Below are 26,817 nucleotides of genomic sequence, written 5' to 3' on the forward strand. Positions count from 1 at the left end.
TGGTTACTGTCACACAAGTCACTTCTAGTTAACGTGCATTATGGGTAAAAGGTTTCTGGATAATAAAAATGTTTACATGAGTCACCATCATTTTTCATGAATAATCCAATTTACACATAGGTTTCCTTAAAGTAAAGGATTCAAGGTAATTGTTCTGATTCAAACAACCAGATATATTCTACATAAACGCCACCTTGTTACATACATAATTTCTCTATTCTGATCCTGAGTTACATCTTGTATTATACTCCAGAGCTGCACTCACTATTCTGCTGGTGCAGTCACTGTGTACATACATTATATTACTGATCCTGAGTTACATCCTGTATTATACTCCAGAGCTGCACTCACTATTCTGCTGGTGCAGTCACTGTGTACATACATTACATTACTGATCCTGAGTTACATCCTGTATTATACTCCAGAGCTGCACTCACTATTCTGCTGGTGCAGTCACTGTGTACATACATTACATTACTGATCCTGAGTTACATCCAGTATAATACCCCAGAGCTGCACGCACTATTCTGCTGGTGCAGTCACTGTGTACATACATTACATTACTGATCCTGAGTTACATCCTGTATTATACCCCAGAGCTGCACTCACTATTCTGCTGGTGCAGTCACTGTGTACATACATTACATTACTGATCCTGAGTTACATCCTGTATTATACTCCAGAGCTGCACTCACTATTCTGCTGGTGCAGTCACTGTGTACATATATTACATTACTGATACTGAGTTACCTCCTGTATTATACTCCAGCGCTGCACTCACTATTCTGCTGGTGCAGTCACTGTGTACATACATTACATTACTGATCCTGAGTTACATCTTGTATTATACTCCAGAGCTGCACTCACTATTCTGCTGGTGCAGTCACTGTGTACATACATTATATTACTGATCCTGAGTTACATCCTGTATTATACTCCAGAGCTGCACTCACTATTCTGCTGGTGCAGTCACTGTGTACATACATTACATTACTGATCCTGAGTTACATCTTGTATTATACTCCAGAGCTGCACTCACTATTCTGCTGGTGCAGTCACTGTGTACATACATTACATTACTGATCCTGAGTTACATCCAGTATAATACCCCAGAGCTGAACGCACTATTCTGCTGGTGCAGTCACTGTGTACATACATTACATTACTGATCCTGAGTTACATCCTGTATTATACCCCAGAGCTGCACTCACTATTCTGCTGGTGCAGTCACTGTGTACATACATTACATTACTGATCCTGAGTTACATCCTGTATTATACTCCAGAGCTGCACTCACTATTCTGCTGGTGCAGTCACTGTGTACATATATTACATTACTGATACTGAGTTACCTCCTGTATTATACTCCAGCGCTGCACTCACTATTCTGCTGGTGCAGTCACTGTGTACATACATTACATTACTGATCCTGAGTTACATCCTGTATTATACCCCAGAGCTGCACTCACTGTTCTGCTGGTGCAGTCACTGTGTGCATACATTACATTACTGATCCTGAGTTACATCCTGCATTATACTCCAGAGCTGCACTCACTATTCTGCTGGTACAGTCACTGTGTATAAAGGCCCTTTAGTACACGCAGAGGCCTGTAAATAATGGTATATATACTAATAGCCATGTGACGATACAGTTGTAGCATAAAGTTAACCAGGAAACGGAGCTGGTGCTGGAAAAATGTATTATCGACTGATTTAGTTCTTGTCACATAAATAACTCTAAATAATAGAACATAGACATAGATTCCCATATGGACCCAGATCTCAGCCAGGCTGGCTCTTGATGGTAGAGCATATGCTCTGTTTTACTAATTACACTATTTTTTGTTTAATTCAGTAAGAATTTCAGCATCAGTAAATACAGCGGCTGGGAGCCTTCCGCACCTCAGTCATATGTGACCCTTACAAGTGATCTATTGTGTGTTTTGCTAAGGCTGATATTCCCTGTACGTACAGTGGGTACAGAAAGTATTCAGACCCCTATAAATTTTCACTCCTTGTTTCATTGCAGCCATTTAGTAAATTTAAAAAGTGTTTTTTTCTCTCTCATTTTTCTCATTAATGCGCACTCTGCACCCCATCTTGACTGAAAAAAAAACAGAAATGTAAAAATTTTTGCTAATTTATTAAAAAAGAAAAACTGAAATATCACATGGTCATAAGTTTAAAGACCCTTTGCTCAGTATTGAGTAGAAGCCCCCTTTTGAGCTAGTGCAGCCATGAGTCTTCTTGGGAATGATGCAACAAGTTTTTTACACCTGGATTTGGAGATCCTTGGCCATTCTTCCTTGCAGATCCTCTCCAGTTCCATCAGGTTGGATGGTGAACATTGGTGGACAGCCATTTTCAGGTCTCTCCAGAGGTGCTCCATTGGGTTTAGGTCAGTGCTCTGGCTGGGCCGGTCAGGAATGGTCACAGAGTTGTTCTGAAGCCGCTCCTTCGTCATTTTAGCTGTGTGCTTAGGGTCATTGTCTTGTTGGAACATGAACCTTCGGCCAAGTCTGAGGTCCAGAGCACTCTGGAAGAGGTTTTCATCCAGGATATCTCTGTACTTGGCCGCATTCATGTTTCCTTCAATGACAACCAGTCGTCCTGTCCCTGCAGCTGAAAAACACCTCCATAGTATGATGCTGCCACCACCATGTTTCACTGTTGGGATTGTATTGGTCAGGTGATGAGCAGTGTCTGGATTTCTCCACAGGAAAGATATATATCTTGGTACCATGTTAGCCAGTAGGTAGAAAAATATGTAGAATTGAGTCATCAGTGGTTGATACCTTTTAATGGCTAACTGAAAAGATGGTAACAAATTGCAAGCTTCGAGACTACTCAGATCTATGCCTGATGAAGGACTGAGCACTCTCAATTCTAAATATTTTTGGTTTTCTCCACACATACCGCTTAGAATTATCACCAAAAAGTCTATTATGGTCTCATCAGACCAGAGAATCTTATTTCTCATAGTCTGGGAGTCCTTCATATGTTTTTTACCAAACTCTATGCAGGCTTTCATATGTCTTGCACTGAGGAGAGGCTTCCGTCGGGCCACTCTGCCATAAAGGCCTGACTGGTGGAGGGTTGCAGTGATAGTTGACTTTGTGGAACTTTCTCCCATCTCCCTACTGCATCTCTGGAGCTCAGCCACAGTGATCTTGGGGTTCTTCTTTACCTCTTTCACCAAGACTCTTCTCCCATGATTGCTCAGTTTGGCTGGACGACCAGGTCTAGGAAGACTTCTGGTGGTCCAAACTTCTTCCATTTAAGGATTATGGAGGCCACTGTGCTTTTAGGAACCTTGAGCACTGCAGGAATTCTGTTGTAACCTTGGTCAAATCTGTGCCTTGCCACAATTCTGTCTCTGAGCTCCTTGGCCAGTTCCTTTGACCTCATGATTCTCATTTGGTCTGACATGCACTGTGAGCTGTGAGGTCTCATATAGACAGGTGTGCGCCGCTCCAAATCAAGTCCTATCAGTTTTATTACACACAGCTGGACTCCAATGAAGGAGCAGAACCATCTCATGGAGGATCACAAGGAAATGGACAACATGTGACTTAAATATGAGTGTCTGAGCAAAGGGTCTGAATACTTACGACCAGGTGATATTTCAGTTTTGAATTTTTAATAAATATGCAAACATTTCTACATTTCTGTTTTTTTTTTCAGTCAAGATGGGGTGCAGAGTGTAACATTAATGAGAAAAAAAGTGAACTTTTTTTGAACTTACCAAATGGCTGCAATGAAACAAAGAGTGAAAAATTTAAAGGGGTGTGAATATTTTCTGTACCCACTGTATGTGTGTATATAACATGGATAGATAGGTAAGTAGATAGATAGATAGATAGATAGATATAAAGATAGATAGATCCTCCGATCCTCACAAGATCTCCTTCTCTACTCCCCTCTTATCTCCACTTCCCACAATCGCATACAAGATTTCTCTCGTGCATCACCCCTACTCTGGAACCCTCTACCACAACACATCAGACTCTCGCCTACCATCGAAACCTTCAAAAAGAACCTGAAGACCCACCTCTTCCGACAAGCCTACAACCTGCAGTAACCACCGATCGACCAAGCCGCTGCGCGACCAGCTCTATCCTCACTTACTGTATCCTCACCCATCCCTTGTAGATTGTGAGCCCTCGCGGGCAGGGTCCTCACTCCTCCTGTATTCTCACCCATCCCTTGTAGATTGTGAGCCTTCGCGGGCAGGGTCCTCTCTCCTCCTGTATTCTCACCCATCCCTTGTAGATTGTGAGCCCTCGCGGGCAGGGTCCTCACTCCTCCTGTATTCTCACCCATCCCTTGTAGATTGTGAGCCTTCGCGGGCAGGGTCCTCTCTCCTCCTGTACCAGTTATGACTTGTATTGTTTAAGATTATTGTACTTGTTTTTATTATGTATACCCCTCCTCACATGTAAAGCGCCATGGAATAAATGGCGCTATAACAATAAATAATAATAATAGATAGATAATGCATAAATAGAGTTTCATGGCTTGTGAAAGTCTCAGTCTTTGAAGAGCCAAAACATTGCACATAAATGGGTGAGTAAAAACCACAGTTTGTTTACACTATTTCACATCTGTAGTGCTGCCATTTTCTCTGTATGTATCTGGAGGATGCTGGGTATCCTGAGGTGTGCACCTGTTTGTTATATCTGATTTGTATAGTGCTGCTTTCCTTTGGGGCTACAGATAGGCATCTCAGCTGCTGCAGAACCACTTTGTGAAGTGGACATAAGCGTTTCAAGTCAGGCAGTGAGATAAGTTGTCTAGTGTAAACTCCAAGTGACATCTCAATGTAGTATCTATGATTTTGCATAGGACTGCAGGTACACTGTGAATATTACAAAGCAATTTTTAGTCACTTGCTGCAGTCATTATAGTTCGAGTTTCTTATATTTACACAATGCAGCTTTCTATTTCCTTTTGCTTAAAGAAAAACAATGTAAAATTAATTTGGCCAGTCCACAGCACCACCATTGTCATCATGGCACTACCTGTCAGGAGGTGGTTACATAACACTGCACTCAGCCATTTATGTCAATCTGTTCCAGACAGGTTCTGTTACATAGAAACACGTAACCTACATAGTCAGTGAGGTTGAACTAATAGCCGCTCAGTGCACTGGCCCAGTAAATGGCTACAGGGGGATGTGAGACACAGGGCTGGGGAGCAGCATCCTGCAAAGACCTACGAGGAGGTGGAACGAGACGGATGCCATATTAATTATCACACATTAGTATTGGCACTGGACACTGTGACGTAGGAGACGTTTTTAGAACAGAGTCACGCAGCTCATGATGAATGTCTCCACTATTATATTCACATGTAGCAGATATGTTGCATACATTTCTGCAAATGTTCTTTTCATCTTAATCATGCTAGCAGAAATCCATGTCCATGCACAGGCTGCAGAAGTAACCCCTCAGATGTTCTTAGTAAATTCCCTTATGCAAAGTATGCCAGATCTGACTCATGATACAGAGCCCATAATGGCTGGGACGGATAGGTTAGCCATAGTGATAGCTGCTGTTGTCTAAGGCTTCATTCACACTTCCGTCGTTTGGCATCCGTCGCAATCTGTCGCTTTGGGCAAAGAACAGATACTGCAAATGTGCTCGCAGGATGCGTTTTTTTGCCCATAGACTTGTATTAGCGACGGATGGCCACACGTCGCGTCCGTCGTGCGACGGATCCGTCGTGTTTTGTCGGACCGTCGTCACAAAAAAAGTTAAATGTAACTTTTTTGTCCATCGCGTCCACCATTTTCGACCGCACATGCGCGGCCGAAACTCCACTCCCTCCTCCCCGGACTTCAGAATGGGCAGCGGATGCGTCGAAAAACTGCATCCGCTGCCCACGTCGTGCAAAACTTTCAAAACATCCGTCGGTACGTCGGCCCGACGCATTGCGATGGACCTGTACCGACGGAAGTGTGAAAGAGGCCTTATAGAGGGTCTCTCTGCGATGTCGCTATGCCCTAATGCTCCTGATGAGTTGTCCCCTGCAGATACCAGAGGGCAAGTAGTACTAGAGGTACTGGAAATAAGAGGACTGTCCTGGGAGAGCGTGACACATGGGAGTTTAGGGTGTCGTAACCCATAATCTCCAGTGATTATAATGTAAGCTTTATCAGTCACAGCTGTAGAATAAATAATACAATTATATATTCTGGAATACGGAGAAAAGTAACAAGCCGTAATTGCACCATTGGGAGATGGTTCCTGTACAGGCAAGTCTTAGATCTTCAGAGACCGAGAGACAGCGGCAATTTAACACATCAACAACTTAACACCTCAGCAAACAGCCAGAAATGTCTCATCTAAACAAATCTACAGAATCCTGCAGATGAATGATATCAAGTAGCAGCAGGAGAACCCACACAATCTACAGAAAAGACTGTGTCTACCACTCAAATGTATGTCGACCGCTCCTCCATGTATCTGTATCCAGTGGAGTAGCCTCTTCTGGACCCACTGGGGAAGAACACTATATGCAAAAGATTAAAAAGATACGGGATCAGCTCCCTAGTGAAATACTGTTAGGGTAAAAAAAGAGAAGTGCAGACGTACAGTACATGTCTTTGCTCGGCTACTGAGCTGTGCAAAAAAAGCCTAGCACATTTCTGTATTCTATCTCTTTATCCGGGCCTCCCTGGTTGGGGTAGTATGGGTACAACAGGTTAATTTCAATATTAGAAGAATGAGTTTGCATCAGGCACTGTCAGCTCGTATTAACACAGTGCGCAGAGCTAATTTCTTAGTTAAAAAGGTAAAATAAGAGAATCCAATAAAAGAGACAGTACCAAAAGCGCTAGAACAAGCACATTTCTACTTTAAGCTCATTGTCACTATTCATTTTTGGATTTGTGATAGCTCTGGCTCTGCTTTAATTTAAACTTTGTTTTTTTGCTTTCGTGACAGCAAGGGTTAATGTCAGTTTCCTTTCTGGCAGGTGCTGTGTTGCTGGTCAGCTGATGTGGGTGGTGACCACTCCCACCATCCTTTTAATAGCCACATGATGCATCAGCTGACTGTTGGTAATAGAGTTTTTCTTTGAAGACCAGCCTTGAATTTGGGAGTTCTCTGGTGCCAGCAGTGTATCAGCTGCTTTAGTTCCTGGTTCCATATCCTCTGATGTGTGGAGCTTGCAACAGAAGCTGAGCTAAATTTTTGTTGTTTATTTACCTTGTCTGTCTTGTGCTTGTCACTCTCCCCTGTGTTTGTACCACCTGCATTGGTGAGGCTAGTGTCCTTGCAGGCCAGTGCACTAGCCAGGGATTAGTAAGGTTACAAATATGGACTAGGCATGTGATGGCAGTGGGGGGAAGGACCGGCATAGGCGTTAGGGGAGCTTAGGGATAGGCACAGGCTGTGTTAGGAGGTGCCCCATCCCTCGTTCCCTATTGTTAGGGCCTTCCTCTCCCTTTTCCATCCCACTGTGTGTTGTGCCATCTGCTGGACCGACCCCTGTTGGATTCTCACACTCGTCTTTTTTCCTAACATCGGAAATCATCTGTGACCCACTAGGGAGACCCTGATGATGAATGACAAGGTCTTACAATTGATGTTACAATCAAATCCAAAGATGTTCTATTGGTTTGAAGTTAGGACTCTTTGCAATTAATTCCTTGCACTTTGTGCCTGTGGTCACTGTCATGCGAAACTTTAGGAGCAGTGAGATTTTGAAAGTAAAAGGCCCTCAAACCATACAAAATTACCCAATTCCATTATTTGGCCCCCATTAAACTGACCAGTCCATATTCTGTATCTGGACAGGGAAAAACAATGTGGAGCATTTAAATACTTAACTTTTATTATAAACATTTGAAACCAATATAGTGGATATAAAGTGCACCACACAATTGAAACATTAAAATCTCAAACTCCAGGGTAAAGTTTGTAGCATCTAAGCACAAGAAGCAACACATATATATGACAAGTATATACGGGCAGTTTCCTCAGTTTAAGGGGACCAGTACCAGTTTTATTATCATGCACAGCCCTAAGGCTTCCTATTTTCATGTCCCAACTAATATAGACTAAGCCTCATACCAACCCCAAGTATACCAACAGAGCATGCTAAAAAGGACAGTTAACTTTAGTGCTCTTAAACGGATGTTGGACATCAATACCATAGCCGCTATTAGAGACTAGCGCCCTAAAAAAGATTAGTGCCCTCACAAACACATTTGGCAAACTTACTCTATAGAAACTCCTCTGGCCCTATGTCCTGGTCAAGGCTATAATGTCTAATCCAACGCGTTTCATCCTATTGGAATCATCAGTGGATGATAAAATAATAAATGGTAGATTAGAATTATGGCTCAGTGTGTGGCATGACAGCCCTGCCCTTGTTGTTTTTATGTATCTGAACTTGAGCTGTTTAAGACATCAACTTTTCTTCAAATTGTGACTACTTCTTCACTGGCCTCACTTAGTACCCTGGACAAACACAGCGGCCTATAGTGGCACATAGGCAACTCTAGTTTTGCCATAGATATTCCTTTTTTCAATTATTATAAGTTCATTATATATATATATATTCAATAATCATTCTGAAATAATGAATATGATTCATGTAGGAAAAACTGTATTCACAAACCAAATCAGTAGTTATGACATTAACTAAGCAATTTTTGTTTTGACTACCCATTATTGGGTCATAATGACTTCATCTTCTGGTCAGTATCATACATGCAATCCATATTTGTATGTTGCATCAGATATACAATATTTATGATTGCTACCCATCATTGCTCCAAGACCTCTATCTGCCAACCCTGCCAATCAACTTCTCAACAAAATCCTCCTGCTCATCAATACTAACCTCCTTTTGGGACCTCTTGGTGTACCTCTAGGGTGTACACAATCCCTGATTCTTAGTCTCTTGAAAGGTCACTGAGCAGCAAAGTTTAACCAACTTAGAATAATTAAGAGACCATTTTTCCATTGCTCACTGCCTGAGCAATAAGGTAAGCTCAGGCGCAGCTTGATTCCCACCGGCCTTCTTTCTACAGGTTTGGGGAGAACGTTGCCTTCTGTGACCACGGGCCATCTGACTACATTTCACTATTCTTTCTTTTATATATATATATATATATATATATATATATATATATATATATATATATATATATATATAATACATACATACAACCACACACAGTGGTGTGAAAAAGTGTTTGCCCTGTGACAGTCGCTGGCTTTGTGGAGGAAAGGAGGTATGTGTCACTGCACATGCAACGGTAAGTGATGTGAAACTGAAGTGTTTTTGTGTTTCCAGCACACAAGGTGCTGAGAGCCTGGTACAGAGTTTAATGGGCCGGTTTTATGTGAGCACCCGCAGTGCGGATGGGAGGGTGCTCACCATACTCCTTTTCCCTGCAGTGATGTCATGATCACATGACTAGTACATGTGATATATACCTGGATCTGTGGTTCAGTCGGGGGGTGTTGGGAGAGAGGTGGAACTCCCACGTGGCTCTCGTAAGAGCTAAGGAGCTGTGTGCATTACCTGCAGTGCAGCCTGCAGGACAAGGACTCTGAGAGACTTTACCTTTGTTTTACCTTTTTGCCAGAAAGGCTTTGTTTGTTTTCATGAACCATACGAAGGTTTACGCTGTCTAAAATAAACCAGCAGGTGAATTTCTACTAGGACTGTTCCTGTGTCTACCTTTTGAAGCAGCGGAGCGATTCAACCCCTTACAGCCCGCTTCCTGATTTCCTATTCTTTTGCATGTTTGTCACACTTAAATGTTTCAGATCAGCAAACAAATGTAAATATTTGACAAAGATAACACAAGTAATCACAAAATGCAGTTTATAAATTAAGGTCTTTATTATTAAGGGAATAAGAAGTCCAAACCTACAGGGCCCAGTGTGAAAAAGTGATTGTCCCCTAAACCTGATAACTGGTTGGGCCGCCCTTAGCAGCCACAACTGCAATCAAGCATTTGCAATAACTGGCAATGAGTCTATTACAACACTATGGAGGAATTTTGGCCACTCATCTCTGAAGAATTGTTATAATTCAGCCACATTATAGGTTTCCGAGCATGAGCCCCCTTTTTAAGTTCATGCCGCAGCATCTCAATCAGATTAATGTCATGACTTTGACTAGGCCACTCCAAAATCTTAATTTTGTTTTCTTAAACCATTCAAATCTGAACTTGCTGATGTGCTTTGGATCATTGTCCTGCTGCATAACCCAAGTGCGCTTCAACTTGAGGTCACAAACAGGTGGCCGGACATTCTCCTTCAGGATTTTTTGGTAGACAGCAGAATTCATGGTTCCATGTACCACAGCAAGTCTTCCAGATCCGGAAGCAGCAAAACAGCCCCAGACCATCACACTACCACCACCATATTTTACTGTTGGTATGATGTTCTTTTTCTAAAATGCTGTGTCACTTGTACATCAGATGTAATGGGACATGCACCTTCCAAAAAGTTCAACTTTTGTCTCATCAGTCCACAGAATATTCTCCCGAAAGTCTTAGGGATCATCAAGATGTTTTCTCGCAAAACTTAGACAATCCTTTATGTTCTTATTGCTCTGCAGTGGTTTTTGTCTTGGAACTCTGCCATACAGGCCATTTTTGACCAGTCTTTCTTATGGTGGAGTCATGAACACTGACCTTAACTGAGGCAAGTGAGGCCTGCAGTTCTTTGGATGTTGTTGTGGAGTCTTTTGTGACCTCTTGGATGAGTTGCTGCTGCGCTCTTGTGGTAATTTTCGACCACTCCTGGGAAGGTTCACCACTATTCCATGTTTTCGCCATTTGTGGATAATGTCTTTCACTGTGGTTCACTTGAGTCCCAAAGCTTTAGAAATGGCTTTACAACATTTTCCAGACTTTGTTTTTCATTTGTTCCAGAATTTCTTTGGATCGCGGCATTATGTTTAACTTTTGAGGAACTTTTAATCTACTTCCTTTTATCAGGCTGTTCCTATTTAAGTGATTTCTTGATTGAAAACAGGTGTGGCAGTAAACATGCCTGTGTGACTAGACAATTTGAACTCGGCTTCCCAAAGATGTGATAGACCACAGTTATTTTATGTTTTAAGGGGGTGGCAATCACTTTTTCACACAGGGCCCTATAGGATTGGATTTCTTTTCCCCTCAATAATAAAGACCTTCATTTAAAAACTGAAATTACTTGTAAATATTAGACAAAAGATAACACATTTGTTTGGTGATCTGAAACATTTAAGTGTGACAAATATGCAAAAGAATAGGAAATAAGGCAGGGGGCAAACACTTTTTCACACAAATGTATATAGAAAGAGGAATCCAACATCTGTCAGCAAATTTGTAAAAAAAAAAGGTTGTGACCCTGAAAATTGATGCTTATAGCCAGCATATAGGGGTACAGGTGTGAAAATCCGAAAAACCCTTAGATTTCACTCCTTAGTTTAACCCCAAGCCAAGCTTATTGCAATTCAAACGTTTTGCAACTTTCCAGTTAGGCTTTGTGTCAGCAAAGCCTCTAGGTGCAAAGCCATAGATATTACTATGTGTAGCTTACTATTACGATTTTACGCTTTATCATTTACAGACCCAGAGTACGACAGAACAATTCATTACTTACAGCTTGGCGCGATCCTATATTAAATGTATGAATCTGGAAATTGCATGGAGCCCTCTTTGCCAACCTCATGGGACTTGTAACCTGTTAATTAAAACCCCCATCTATTTGTTAAAAGCTGAAGATCCAGGAAACAAGGTCAGAGAGCAGAATCCATACAGATTTATGGACTGTGACGTACATTATCCCTGGGCCTGGACTTGGCAGAGGGGTTACATTATTTCAGCTTGTGGATGTAATTTGTCAAGTTAATGAAGCGGAGCCATAGGAGTGCCAGCGACATTGATGTGGGCACTCTTTTTTTTTTTTTTTTTTAAATTCCTCTTCCAATTATTAGGACACAGGAATAGGAATTTCGAGCCTGCTAAGTCTCACTGCACCAAGTCACTATGTAGACGGTGAAGCAAAGATTAAGCGCTAATCCTGGGAGCTGCACGCTGCTGCGGGGATATGATCTAGAAAGGCATTTATTATTGTTGTTTGTAGCTCGACAGAAAAGCTTTAACCCTCAGCATTTCATTCTCAATAAAGAAATTAAAAATGCAGACATATAAACAGGGATTTAATCAGAATATAAATACCGTATATACAAATAGTGCAAAAAATGGGTCAGGAATGTATGATAAAGAAATAAAAATATATAGACAAATAAGTAGACAAAAATATATGAAAGATACAGAAGATAGAATAAGATATATAGAATAGGACTAAAAAAATGTTTTATGAAAAGTAAAAAAAAAATATAAACAAAAACATTGAAAGCTCAAAAAATCTTTCCCCATTGTTTACTTGAAAAATATAAACAATAAAAAAATAAATAACATTAGTATGACAGTGTCTATAAAAATCCGAGTGATTAAAAAAATCATGTTATTAAGGCTACTTTCACACTAGGGTTTTTTTCAATACGTTGCAATGCGTCCTTTAGGGGAAAAAACGCATCCTGCAAAGTTGTCTGCAGGATGCGTTTTTGCCCCATAGACTAACATTAGCGACGCATTGCGACACGTCGCAACCGTCGTGCGATGGGTGCGCCGTGTTGTGGCGGTCCGCCGGCAGCAAAAAACGTTACATGTAACTTTTTTGCTGCCGACGGTCCGCTTTTTCCGACCGCGCATGTGCAGCCGGAACTCCGCCCCCACCTCCCCGCACCTCACAATGGGGCAGCGGATGCGCTGGAAAAATGCATCCGCTGCCCCCGTTGTGCGGCGCTTTTGCTGCTTGCATCGGTGCGCCGCAACGTCGCATAGCGACGTGCGGTGCACGACGCAAGTGTGAAAGTAGCCTTGTCTAGCAAGGTGAACACTGTAAAAAAAAAAAAAAAAAAAATCAGAATTGATATTTGTTTTTATGTTTGGTCAACTCCACCAGTGGAGAAATATAATTATAACTCTCAGTCTCAGTAAATATGGCAAGTATCAAAACAAAACCATGTACATTTTATATTGCCATTATTGAACTGTAAAAATAAACTCTCCTCCCCCAAAAAAGACAATTAAAAAAATGTGGAATTGCATTTTTTTTTTTGGGGGGGGAGGGGGATATTTTTAACACATTATATTGTACATTACATTTTGCCATTTAAAAAGTACAATTTCTAAAACAAAAAGGGGAATAGTATCACAACCATCTCTGAGTTTCACATACATTGTAGCACATTGTTCAGTGCGTCAGTGACTGAAAAGTGTGTTACTGAGTCGTTAAATCGTATGGCAGGAAATACTATAATCTTTTCATATTCAGTAAAAAGTGGACGATTTCTTCCTGATGTTATAATTCCATGTCTTTAGGAGAAAAAGACATTAATCTTTTCATATCGTACAAAGGGGATGGTGAGATTTTTTGATAATATAGAGAAATCTACAGCTTCAGTGTCCAATAGTAGACCCCAGCTTGTAGGGTTCATCACTACTTTACACAAAGTTGAAAGGGGTTTCCTAAATAAATTAATCACAGGTTGGCAGAAGGTGTTCATTTTCTTTGCAGTGTCATCTCAGAAGTAAAGTATTACACAGTTTACATTGACATTTATGGGCTTTCAAGTAATGCCCAGATGTGCCAGGTTCTCCAGACACAATTAAAACAGTGACTCCTTAGACTTCCGAAGAGAGAGTCACATATATGATAAATGCATGGTCACCACTTAGTTGTAGTGACGTAGCATCAATAGCATCAGTGGGGGGCCTGGTATGGAATGACCATGTCCACTGCCTATCATTGGGGAACTTCGCCTGAATCAAGTGTTGAGCAAGTTCCTTATCTGGTGGGTGCCAGCTGTTTCACACAGGAGACAGCTCTGATCATAGAAGTTTACTAATTAAATGCCAATGATGAACAGCAACCATGGCACCTACGTGGTTAGACATGCCAATGTGATCGAAGGAACCTGATGGGTTGTTTGTTTGCAGCTGGGTCCCCTGGGATGTCCCAAATTGGACCTTCATTGTAGGTGGCCAATTTTTATAAATTCTACTACTTGACGGGATATGATAACCCAAGCCATCATGAGCGGGGGTGACTATTGGAGGCTCTAGAGCATGTGCCCTCTCTGTTATCTAGCAACATCTATGAGCAAAACACAGCTACAACACAGAACTCTCTCTGTGCCCCCTTACACATTAGACTGATGTTGGCTGCTACCTCCAATACCCATGAATTCAGACAACACTGTAATGTATATGGACGCATGGCCAACTGATTGTTGGTGGAGATGTCGATTGGTCATGTCTGACAATCGATATGTTCTCCTGGAGATGTTTGTCGGAAGCGTTCTCATAGAAAAATAAAGGAACGCTTGGCCAAACGAGCGCTTCTGTGTATGGGAGAGATGTCCAAGATAGCTATGGGCTGAATGATCTGCCAAACCACCGTTCATACGACTGCCATCTACTGTGTTTGGAGGCATTAACTCAACAGTTCTAATCTACACCGATACATTGTAACACAGAACCAGGCAGGTTTTAGAATCTGAATATAAATAATAAATGTTTCCATTCACAAACAGCAAAAAGAGATCTTATAGTATACTAGTCTAAATGGTGGCCCGATTCTAACGCATCGGGTATTCTAGAATATGTATGTATGCATTTATATATAGCAGCCACATAGCATATAGCATAGGCCACGTAACACAGAAAGCCATGTAGTATATAGCACAGCCATGTAGTATATAGGAGGCACGTAGTATAGAACACAGCACACGTAGTATATAACACAGCCCACGTAGTATATAACACAGCCCACGTAGTATATAACACAGCCCACGCAGTATATAACACTGCCCACGTAGTACATAACACTGCCCACGTACATAACACTGCCCACGTAGTATACAGTTAGGTCCATATATATTTGGACAGAGACAACATTTTTCTAATTTTGGTTATAGACATTACCACAATAAATTTTAAACAAAACATTGCAGATGCAGTTAAAGATCAGACTTTCAGCTTTTATTTGAGGGCATCCACATTAAAAATGGATGAAGGGTTTAGGAGTTTCAGCTCCTTAACATGTGCCACCCTGTTTTTAAAGGGACCAAAAGTAATTGGACAGATTCAATAATTGTAACTAAAATGTTCATTTCTAGTACTTGGTTAAAAACCCTTTGTTGGCAATGACTGCCTGAAGTCTTGAACTCATGGACATCATCAGACGCTGTGTTTCCTCCTTTTTGATGCTCTGCCAGTCCTTCACTGCTGTGGCTTTCAGTTGCTGTTTGTTTGTGGGCCTTTCTGTCTGAAGATTAGTCTTTAACAAGTTAAATGCATGCTCAATTGGGTTGAGATCAGGTGACTGACTTGGCCATTCAAGAATATTCCACTTCTTTGCTTTAATAAACTCCTGGGTTGCTTTGGCTTTATGTTTTGGGTCATTGTACATCTGTAGTATGAAATGACGACCAATCAGTTTGGCTGCATTTTGCTGGATCTGAGCACACAGTATGGCTCTGAATACCTCAGAATTCATTCGGCTGCTTCTGTCCTGTGTCACATCATCAATAAACACTAGTGACCCAGTGCCACTGGCAGCCATGCATGCCCGCGCCATCACACTGCCTCCACCGTGTTTACAGATGATGTGGTATGCTTTGGATCATGAGCTGTACCATGTCTTTGCCTTACTTTTCTCTTTCCATCATTCTGGTAGAGGTTGATCTTGGTTTCATCTATCCAAAGAATGTTCTTCCAGAACTGTGCTGGCTTTTTTAGATGTTTTTTAGCAAAGTCCAGTCTAGCCTTTTTATTCTTGATGCTTATGAGTGGCTTGCACCATGCAGTGAACCCTCTGTATTTACTTTCATGCAGTCTTCTCTTTATGGTAGATTTGGATATTGATACGCCTACCTCCTGGAGAGTGTTGTTCACTTGGTTGGCTGTTGTGAAGGGGTTTCTCTTCACCATGGAGATTATTCTGCGATCATCCACCACCGTTGTCTTCCGTGGGCGCCTAGGTCTTTTTGCATTGATGAGTTCACCAGTGCTTTCTTTCCTTCTCAGGATGTACCAAACTGTAGATTTTGCCACTCCTAATATTGTAGCAAATTCTCGGATGGGTTTTTTCTGTTTTTCCGCAGCTTAAGGATGGCTTGTTTCACCTGCATGGAGAGCTCCTTTGACCGCATGTTTACTTCACAGCAAAACCTTCCAAATGCAAGCACCACACGTCAAATCAATTCCAGGCCTTTTATCTGCTTAATTGAGAACTACATAACGAAGGGATTGCACACACCTGTCCATGAAATAGCCTTGGAGTCAATTGTCCAATTACTTTTGGTCCCTTTAAAAACAGGGTGGCACATGTTAAGGAGCTGAAACTCCCAAACCCTTCGTCTAGTTTTAATGTGGATACCCTCAAATGAAAGCTGAAAGTCTGAACTTCAACTGCATCTGAATTGTTTTGTTTAAAATTCATTGTGGTAATGTTTTTAACCAAAATTACAAAAATGTTGTCTATGTCCAAATATATATGGACCTAACTGTATAACACTGCCCACGTAGTATATAACACAGCCCACGTAGTATATAACACAGCCCACGTAGTATATAACACAGCCCACGTAGTATATAACACAGCCCACGTAGTATATAACACAGCCCACGTAGTATATAACACAGCCCACGTAGTATATAACACAGCCCACGTAGTATTTAACACTGCGCACGTAGTATTTAACACTGCCCACGTAGTATATAACACTGCCCACGTAGTATATAACACAGCCCACGCAGTATATAACACTGCGCACGCAGTATGACACTGCCCACGTAGTACATGACACTGCCCACGTAGTACGACACTGCCCACGTAGTATATAACACTGCCCACATAGTATATAACACAGACCACGAAGTATATAACACTGTCCACGTAGCATATAACACAGCCCACGTAGTATATAGCACAGCCCACGTAGTATATAACACTGCTCATGTAGTATGTAACACTGCCACATAGTATATAACACTGCACACGTAGTATATAACAGCCCACGTAATTTATAGCATCCATGCAGTGTATAACATTGCCATCGTAGTATATAACACAGCCCACGTAGTATATAACACAGCCCACGTAGTATATAACACAGCCCACGTAGTATATAACACTGCCCACGTAGTATACAACACTGCCCACGTAGTATACAACACTGCCCACGTAGTATATAACACTGCCCACGTAGTATATAACAGCCCACGTAGTATATAACACTGCCCACGTAGTATACAACACTGCCCACGTAGTATATAACTGCCCACGTAGTATATAACACTGCCCACGTAGTATATAACAGCCCACGTAGTATATAACACTGCCCACGTAGTATACAACACTGCCCACGTAGTATATAACACAGCCCACGTAGTATATAACACTGCACACGTAATATATAGCATCCATGCAGTATCTAACACAGCCCACATAGTATTTAACATTGCCCATGTAGTATATTACACTGCCCACGCAGTATATAACACAGGCCACACAGTATATAACACTACCCACGTAGTATATAGCAGCCTCGCAGTATATAACACAGCCCAAGTACTATATAGCACTGTGGGCACCAAATCCCTGTTACAAAAGGAATGAAAATATAAAATAGTTATATACTCACCCTCTGGCGTTCAGCGAAGCTGTCCCTATGCGCGCGATGCGGCCGCCAGCTTCCGTTCCCAGTGATGCATTGCCAAATTACCCAGATGACTTAGCGGTCTCGCGAGACTGCTACGTCATCATCTCGCGAGTCCGCCATGCATGGCCCGGAGCGTAGCGATAAGCAGGAAAGAAGCCGGAAGGTGAGTATATAATGATTTTTTATTATTTTTAACAATAGATCTTTTTACTATTCATGCTGCATAGGCCGCATGAATAGTAAAAAGTTGGTCACACAGGGTTAATAGCAGCTTTAACAGACTGCGTTACACCACGGCATAACGCGGTGTAATGCAGCCATTAATGCTGTGTGAGCGCTGACTGGGGGGGAATATGGAGGGGGCACTGACAGAGAGTAGGAAGGGGTGAATTCGCGGCTGGACTGTGCCCGTCGCTGATTGGTTGCGGCCTGCCGGCCGCGACCAATCAGCGTCGCGGGATTTCCGTGACAGACAAACAGATGGAAGTGCCCCTTAGACGATTATATATATAGATGGTGGCCCGATTCTAACGCATCGGGTATTCTAGAATATGTATGTAGTTTATTTATGAAGATTTCAGAATAATGCAATGAATACACAGGATTCGGCCGGCCGTGACCAATTAGCAAAGCGTGGTTCAAATCTCTCGCCAATTCGCGGCCAGACTGCCGGTTGCGACCAATCAGCGACATGGGATTTCCGTGAAAGACAAACAGAAAAACAGACGGAAGTGAACCTTAGACGATTATATATATAGATTTTTGACACAATGTTCTTTTTTATGGGCTTAAGATCTGCCTATACTTGAATTTTCTTGTTCTTTCCAGCCTCGGTCTTCTGATTACTCCAAACTTGTTAGGAATTCAACATCTCAATAACCACGCAGCTCACAGCCGAGGATAGGAGTGGGAGACAAGTCTCGGCTCTGACACCTCGACATTCATCTCATTAGTGTTCCGCAACCTCCTATCTATTTGTAGCCGAGAACTTCCCGTGTCTTTGGTTGGGTCTGCACCAATTTATAATGAATCTCCTGACAGCCTGCCACAGTCTCACCACAGCAAAGTACATTTCTCTTCATGGAGAATTTTCTGTCAAGAGGACGAGGTCTTTCAGATATTTACTGAGAGAATTCTGATAAGGACAGTTTACAGATTACACAACAGCACAGAGAATAGGAAATGTCACCGGGAGACAAGCTGCCGCTGATTACAACGGAGCGTACATGTTAATGGCAAAAATTGCTTTACCTACGCAGGACAAGACATCATTCACTCACACACAATGGCATGAAAATAGCGAACAGTATGTGGTCAACAATATCTTATCATTAATCAACCATTAATACATTCTGACTTCAATAGGACTGATGACAAAGTACCGGAATCTGCCCTGTTAAGGTCTAGATAATGCAAGTGACTAGCACACTCCAAAGTGTTGTGATGCAAACGGGGGTTTATTTACATACAGTAATCAAACGTTTCGGTCGATACAGGACCTTCATCAGTGTACTAGTGATAACTGTAAACCTGGTAGAGCCCCCAATTTAAGAGAACATTGCATCCAAACAGCTGGCCTAAAAGATTTGAGCCGCAAACAAAGTGGAACCTGCCCACTATTACAGGATACACGCGGTGTCCACCGCGTGTATCCTGTATCCTGTAGTAGTGGGCAGGTTCCACTTTGTTTGCGGCTCAAATCTTTTAGGCCAGCTGTTTGGATGCAATGTTCTCTTAAATTGGGGGCTCTACCAGGTTTACAGTTATCACTAGTACACTGATGAAGGTCCTGTATCGACCGAAACGTTTGATTACTGTATGTAAATAAACCCCCATTTGCATCACAACACTTTGGAGTGTGCTAGTCACTTGCATGATCTATATCAAGGTTTGGGAACCTATGACTGTGCACCTCCCCCTCTAGGCTGTGCTGAGCATCTTCTATACCACTGTTAAGGTCTGGGACATGGTCTCCAATTGACTAGTAGTCTCTGTAGGAAATAGTATTGCATGTAAAACATTCTTTAGATGGCTCCTCCACTTTGGACAATCTCTATTTGTTAAAAAGGTAGCTTGACCATAAGTGGATCGGAAGGGGTCCACAGGTTAGAACCTCAGAATTCATCTTTAATCTGTGGCGAAATCTTGTAGCAAATGCTCTTATTCCCTGCAATGTCCTCACAGGTGAAATTAGGTATTACACAGGGAGTATTCACATAATAATTTGTTTTCTGTGAAACGTAGGACAGGACACTCCTTACTCAGGGATAGATGCTCCTTGGTCATGGCCATGGTCACACGTTCAGTATTTGGTCAGTATTTTACATCAGTATTTGTAAGGCCGGCATCACACTCCGCGTATGAAAATACGGTCCGTTATTTACGGCCGTAATACGCAGAAAAGTCCCCAAAATAGTGGTCCGTATGTCATCCGTAGGCAGGGTGGCGTATTTTGCGCATGACATCCTCCGTATGTAATCCATATGGCATCCGTACTGCGAGAGGCTTGCAATACGGACATACAATGGATCCATGGGCTCAAATAATCGCCGGCATTTCCTATCTCCTTCTCAAACCCGACATGATATGAGACATGGTTTACATACAGTAAACCATCTCATATCCCTTTTTTTTTTGCATATTCCACACTACTAATGTTAGTAGTGTGTATGTGCAAAATTTGGGCGCTCTAGCTATTAAATTAAAGGGTTAAATCACGGGAAACATTGGCGTGGGCTCCCGCGCAATTTTCTCCACCAGAGTGGTAAAGCCAGTGACTGAGGGCAGATATTAATAGCCTGGAGAGGGTCCATGGTTATTGCCCCCCCCCCCCCCGGCTAAAAACATCTGCTCCCAGCCACCCCAGAAAAGGCACATCTGGAAGATGCGCCTATTCTGGCACTTGGCCACTCTCTTCCCATTCCCGTGTAGCGGTGGGATATTGGGTAATGAAGGGTTAATGTCACTTTGCTATTGTAAGGTGACATTAAGCCAGGTTAATAATGGAGAGGCGTCAATTATGACACCTATCCATTATTAATCCAATAGTATGAAATGGTTAAAAAACCACACACATTATTACAAAGTATTTTAATGAAATAAATACACAGGTTGTTGTAATATTGTATTATACTGCTAATCCACCTGAAGACCTTTGTCACCTGAAACAAATGTAAACAAAACAATCAACAATATTCCATACCTTCCGACGATCAGTCTCGTCCCACATTGTAAATCCATCTGAAAGGGTTAACTAATTTTACAAGCAGAAGCCTGCTAATGCAGCCGCCCCTGCCTGTAAAAACCCGGCGAATGAATGGAATGTAGGTGAATGACCTGTAGTTACCTTGAGTGGCGGTGATGCGCCCTCTGCTGGATGTCCTCATATGAACTCGAGCCTGGGAACTTTTCAGAGTATTTTTCCTGCGTGGGACGAGACTGATTGTCGGAAGGTATGGAATATTGTTGTTTGTTTTGTTTACATTTGTTTCAGGTGACAAAGGTCTTCAGGTGGATTACCAGTATAATAAAATATTACAACAACCTGTGTATTTATTTAATTAAAATACTTTGTAATCGTGTGTGTGTTTTTTTAACCATTTCATACTATTGGATTAATAATGGATAGGTGTCATAATTGACGCCTCTCCATTATTAATCTGGCTTAATGTCACCTTACAATAGCAAGGTGACATTAACCCTTCATTACCCCATATCCCACCGCTACACGGGAATGGGAAGAGAGTGGCCAAGTGCCAGAATAGGCGTATCTTCCAGATGTGCCTTTTCTGGGGTGGCTGGGGGCAGATGTTTTTAGCCAGGGGGGGACCAATAACCATGGACCCTCTCCAGGCTATTAATATCTGCCCTCAGTCACTGGCTTTACTACTCTGGCGGAGAAAATTGTGCGGGAGCCCACGCCAATTTTTTTCCACGATTTAACCCTTTAATTTAATAGCTAGAGCGCCCAAATTTTGCACATACACACTACTAACATTAGTAGTGTGTAATATGCAAAAAAAAGGGATATGAGATGGTTTACTGTATGTAAACCATGTCTCATATCATGTCGGGTTTGTGAAGGAGATAGGAAAAGCCGGCAATTGAATTACCGGCTTTTCTCCTATCTAGCGCTGTATGAAAAATTAATATATATACACATATGTGTGTCTCACTGACATATATATATATATCTATATATACACATATATATATATATACCCCCCTATACTATGTGTAGACATTTATCTTAGCTATTCTGTTCTAACCTGTCAGTGTGATTTTACTGTACACCGCACTGAATTGCCGGCTTTTCTATAGAACACCGCTACGTATTTCTCGCAAGTCACACTGCTGGTCCATGTGTAATCCGTAATTTTCTCGCCCCCATAGACTTTCATTGGCGATTTTTTTGCCCAATACGGTGACAAACACAGCATGCTGCGATTTTCTACGGCCGTAGAAGACCGTATAATACGGATCAGTAAAATACGGCAGATAGGAGCTGGGCCATAGAGAATCATTGTACTGTATTCAATCCGTATTTTCTGCACCTCTCATACGTCCGTAAAACTCGCTAGTGTGACGCCGGCCTAAGCCAAAATCAGGATCGGAACAATCAGATGAAAAGTATTATAGAAACACATCACCACTTCTGCATTTTTCACCCACTCCTTGTTTTAGCTTACTAATACAATGTACTGACCAAATTCTGATCATGTGTACATGACCTGATACTCTCAATTCTGGCTAGAAAGTGAAGATCCTGAACATATTTCACTACATATTTTATGTTAAACTCTGCGGCTCAATAAAAAGGAGCTGAAGTGCTGATTAGAGCTGAGATATGGGTTTTTGAAATTTAGGGTGTCCAAATATGCAAATATTCCCATTCAACTAAGGAGGCAGTAACAGAATTTCTTCTCTGGGGTGTTAACTTTTTCCCCTCTATAATGCTGCCCAATCGTAAGATGGCAACATCTCGTGCCCTAAGGCGGGGTTGATGTATGTGGTGCTCTGACCTGCCCCCTAGTTTGCATAATAAATATCTGTATATGCTATGTATAAAAAAGCTTCTGCAGGCAAGAGCCAGCCATGGCACCTGCTCTGCAGCAAAATCACATGTTTTGTGTGCCAATAGTACATTTTTTTTCAGGCTATTCAGGTAGAGGAAAAAAAAATAAATTTGAAAATGGTTCCCACCGCACCTGCGCAGTGGCAGCTATCAGTGTCTGCAGCTGTGATCCGATAGCTGTTACTGCGCATGCACCGGCAGCGCCAACTTACTGGAGAAGAAGAAGAAAATTTCTCCTCCAAGATGGTGCCACCTCAGCAGTAGCAGGTCGGAGACAGCCGAGAGCTGCTACTGCGTAGGCGGCGCCATCTTGGAGGAGGAATTTTTTCTTCTTCTGCAGTAAGATGGCGCCGCCGGTGCATGCGCAGTAACAGCTATGAGATCACAGCAGCAGACACCGATAGCAGCTACTGCGCAGGCGTGGCAAGCGCCATTTTCACATTGATTTTTTTACCCTCTACCTGAATAACCTGAGATAAAAAATGTAATATTGTGCCACAAAACTTGCGATTTTCCTGCAGAGCAGGTGCCATGGCTGGCACCTGCCTGCAGAAGTGTTTATTTTTTTTTTTAAGTATATACAGATATTCATTATGCAAACTAGGTGGCAGGTCAGTGAGGCATCAGTAACCTGTCAGGAGTCTGCATTATGAATATCTAATCAGAGCACCACATAAAGACCCCCCTGCAGACCCTCCTTAGGGCACGAGAATCTCATTAACTACAAACTGAAAATAGACGGATTTAGTCAACCAAGGTATCATTTTAATCAGTATAATGGCGCCGACATGACAGTGTGTGTAGGTTACTGTGCACAATCCTGCTGACAGGTTCCCTTAGGGACCCTCCTCTATTAGTTCAGGATACACTAAAAATGGTATTGGTGAATTGTTTTTGTATAGATGCCATAGACTGGTTGTAATCTGCTTTCTATATTATTTTAATAGTGAGTGAAAGTAGATGCCAGATATTTCTGATTATGCTTATTTCCAGAAAAGGCAATACATCGGATTGCCCTAAATCCAACTTTATCCTTTTTTTTTCCTGAATGACAGATGTTGAAGGATGAGGCCAAATATATATTAGACTACCAATGGATCCTCTAATTAGCTTTAAAGTATTTCTCCAGAAATATATAAATGTCTATCTGTATGAACAAGATCCCTAAAAAATCTTTATCAGTGGAGAAAAATGGTAATCCTTAAATAAGACCCATAATGTTCTAGACTAAAAATGTCCAAAAACTTATCGAACGGTTATAAACATATAATATGTGGTCACTGTTTCAAGACTAAAAAATACAAGCAAATCTAAGAAACCTGTAATATATCTTTAGGAGAGAAATCTGCCTCTTTACACAATTATGAGCAATTACTTCTCTCTCCTACATCGTGAGCTTATTATTGGGCCGGGGTCACACTTGCGAGTACAATGCGAGAAACAGAAACACCTGCAGCCGCATGCTCCGGTTCCGAGTGCCGGCGGTAGTGCTGGGCAGGGCTGGACTGGCCATCTGGCAATTCTGGCAAATGCCAGAAGGGCCTGTCTGGTTGTGGGCTGCCTTGTCTGCTATGTTAAGTAAATAAGGCAGCGCACTGCAGCGCTGAAACATGCAAACTTGAAACACGAAATTTGAACTGCATTACTGCACTAGAAATATGAAAAATGAGAGCGTTTAGCGCATAAAAATGGCCAATTTTATGTGTACCTGGTAGCCCCTTTACGGCATCTCTCTTATACCAGGTCCTACACTTGCCTAACCTCGCTGAGAATAAACGTCTCCATCTGAATGGGTACATGTGAAACCTCTTCTTAGACTAAAATTCTCTCTCTCTGTGGAGGGGTATTGGACCTGCTGTAATTAAAACACCTGTGGCTAGGAGGCGGAGTGCACGATCAGAAGGCTAAAGGATACATTTCAAAAACCTGACCGGCACATCCAAACATAGACTAAGTGTGAACAGGTGCTGAACCTAGAGTCGCCAACTCGTATATAGTTAAGTAAATAAGGCAGCACACTGCAGCGCTGAAACATGCAAACTTGAAACACGAAATTTGAACTGCATTACTGCACTAGAAATATGAAAAATGAGAGCGTTTAGCGCATAAAAATGGCCAATTTTATGTGTACCCGGTAGCCCCTTTACGGCATCTCTCTTATACCAGGTCCTACACTTGCCTAACCTCGCTGAGAATAAACGTCTCCATCTGAATGGGTACATGTGAAACCTCTTCTTAGACTAAAATTCTCTCTCTCTGTGGAGGGGTATTGGACCTGCTGTAATTAAAACACCTGTGGCTAGGAGGCGGAGTGCACGATCAGAAGGCTAAAAAATACATTTCAAAAACCTGACCGGCACATCCAAACATAGACTAAGTGTGAACAGGTGCTGAACCTAGAGTCGCCAACTCGTATATAGTTAAGTAAATAAGGCAGCACACTGCAGCGCTGAAACATGCTAACTTGAAACACGAAATTTGAACTGCTATTGTCTGCTATGTTAACAGAATCGGAGTTCTCAAGACTCCCATACTGTTAAGAGTTGTGACGTAGCACAAAGTCGCTGACTCAATCACTCACTCCAGCAGGCCACCGGTATCATTAGAAATATTGGTCTTGTAGTAAATCTTGCTTTCCTCTATTCAAGGTAATATTAGCAATATATCCCATCTAGGGATTGGGGACAGGGACAGCATGGGCCTGTGCGATTTCAAATGACAGGGCTAAATTTCAGCCCCAGTCCGTACCTGGTGCTGGGTATTGATGTGAGAGAGTAGTGTGAGTTTCTCGCATTGCACTCTCAAGTGTGACCCCGGCCTCACAGCTACGCTGCTCAATACAGATGTATGTTATACTCCAGGATATTGCTGATACTTTTGAACATATGCCATATATAAAGGATAGCGGGAATCACTCATGTTTCTGTCTGCAGTGTATGCGAGCCATCAAAGTAGTTAGCTTCCATAGATTAGTTCAATGACAATTGAAAATTTAAGGGGGAGAACTTGTGAAAAAATGCAGGATACAAGTTAGGTAATGACCATGAATAGTATTCTTTCTTCATAAACGCAAGCAACAGCGTATCCTGAAAAGTCCCCTGAAATGACAGCTACACTTTAAGAAATTATTTTATTCATAATTTTGGTCCTACAGTATTTACATTACATGAACATGAAGGATATTCCAACTCTAGTCAAGGCTGTAAGATAAGGAACACCAGGGATCTACATACAAATCTTGGGCTAGGCGGCATAATTCTATATGTACAGAACGTGAAGAAAAGGTTTCCCTGTAGATGTCTCACATTAGATTAGGAAATCCAGTCTTGTAAGATAAAATGAGACGGTTCTATAAAATGGAGATTAATGGATAGGACGGATAAGGAATATAATGACTCTGAATAGACTGCTTTATTAACCAGTAGCAGTCTATAAAATATGCTAGAACATGTACAATGTATTGTGAGATTTTTCTGCATTTACTATAGTAAAGGGTATTCTTCACCCCAAAAGCCAAAACTCACCTGGAAGATACTTGCCTTCATTTTCGTCTTCTTTTCTACAAGCTTTTGTGCTCGGTTATAATGACAGAATTTTGGAAAATGTCAAGAACCACAGATAGCCATGACAGCTCCCCATGGGGATGTCGCCTATTAAAGTCCTCTCACTTGCATTGCTAGAATAATTCTAAGCTGTAACACTCATTGATCTCACTTTTCTGTTAGACAAAAAGTAAAAGAGCTGAAATCCAGATTCAGGAAACGTAGTCACCTGCACCTGTGCCTAAAGGGCGGCTGATGTTACAGATGGAGGGAGTTACAGTACAGACCAAAAGTTTGGACACACCTTCTCATTTAAAGATTTTTCTGTATTTTCATGACTATGAAACAACTGAAATTATGTCTTATATTCTAGGTTCTTCTAACTAGCCACCTTTGCTTTGATGACTGCTTTGCACACTCTTGGCATTTTCTTGATGAGCTTCAAGAGGT

General features: G+C 41.8%; 1 protein-coding gene across 2 annotated transcripts in view; it reads right to left on the reverse strand.

Annotated features, from left to right (window-relative positions):
* Nucleotides 1–26,817, reverse strand: part of OSBPL5 (oxysterol binding protein like 5) — a 105,302-nt gene that overhangs the window by 61,706 nt on the left and 16,779 nt on the right. The gene's annotated exons all lie outside the window — the stretch shown is intronic.

This window comes from Ranitomeya imitator, chromosome 9, assembly GCF_032444005.1.
Source record: "Ranitomeya imitator isolate aRanImi1 chromosome 9, aRanImi1.pri, whole genome shotgun sequence".
NCBI classification, from domain to species: domain Eukaryota; kingdom Metazoa; phylum Chordata; class Amphibia; order Anura; family Dendrobatidae; genus Ranitomeya; species Ranitomeya imitator.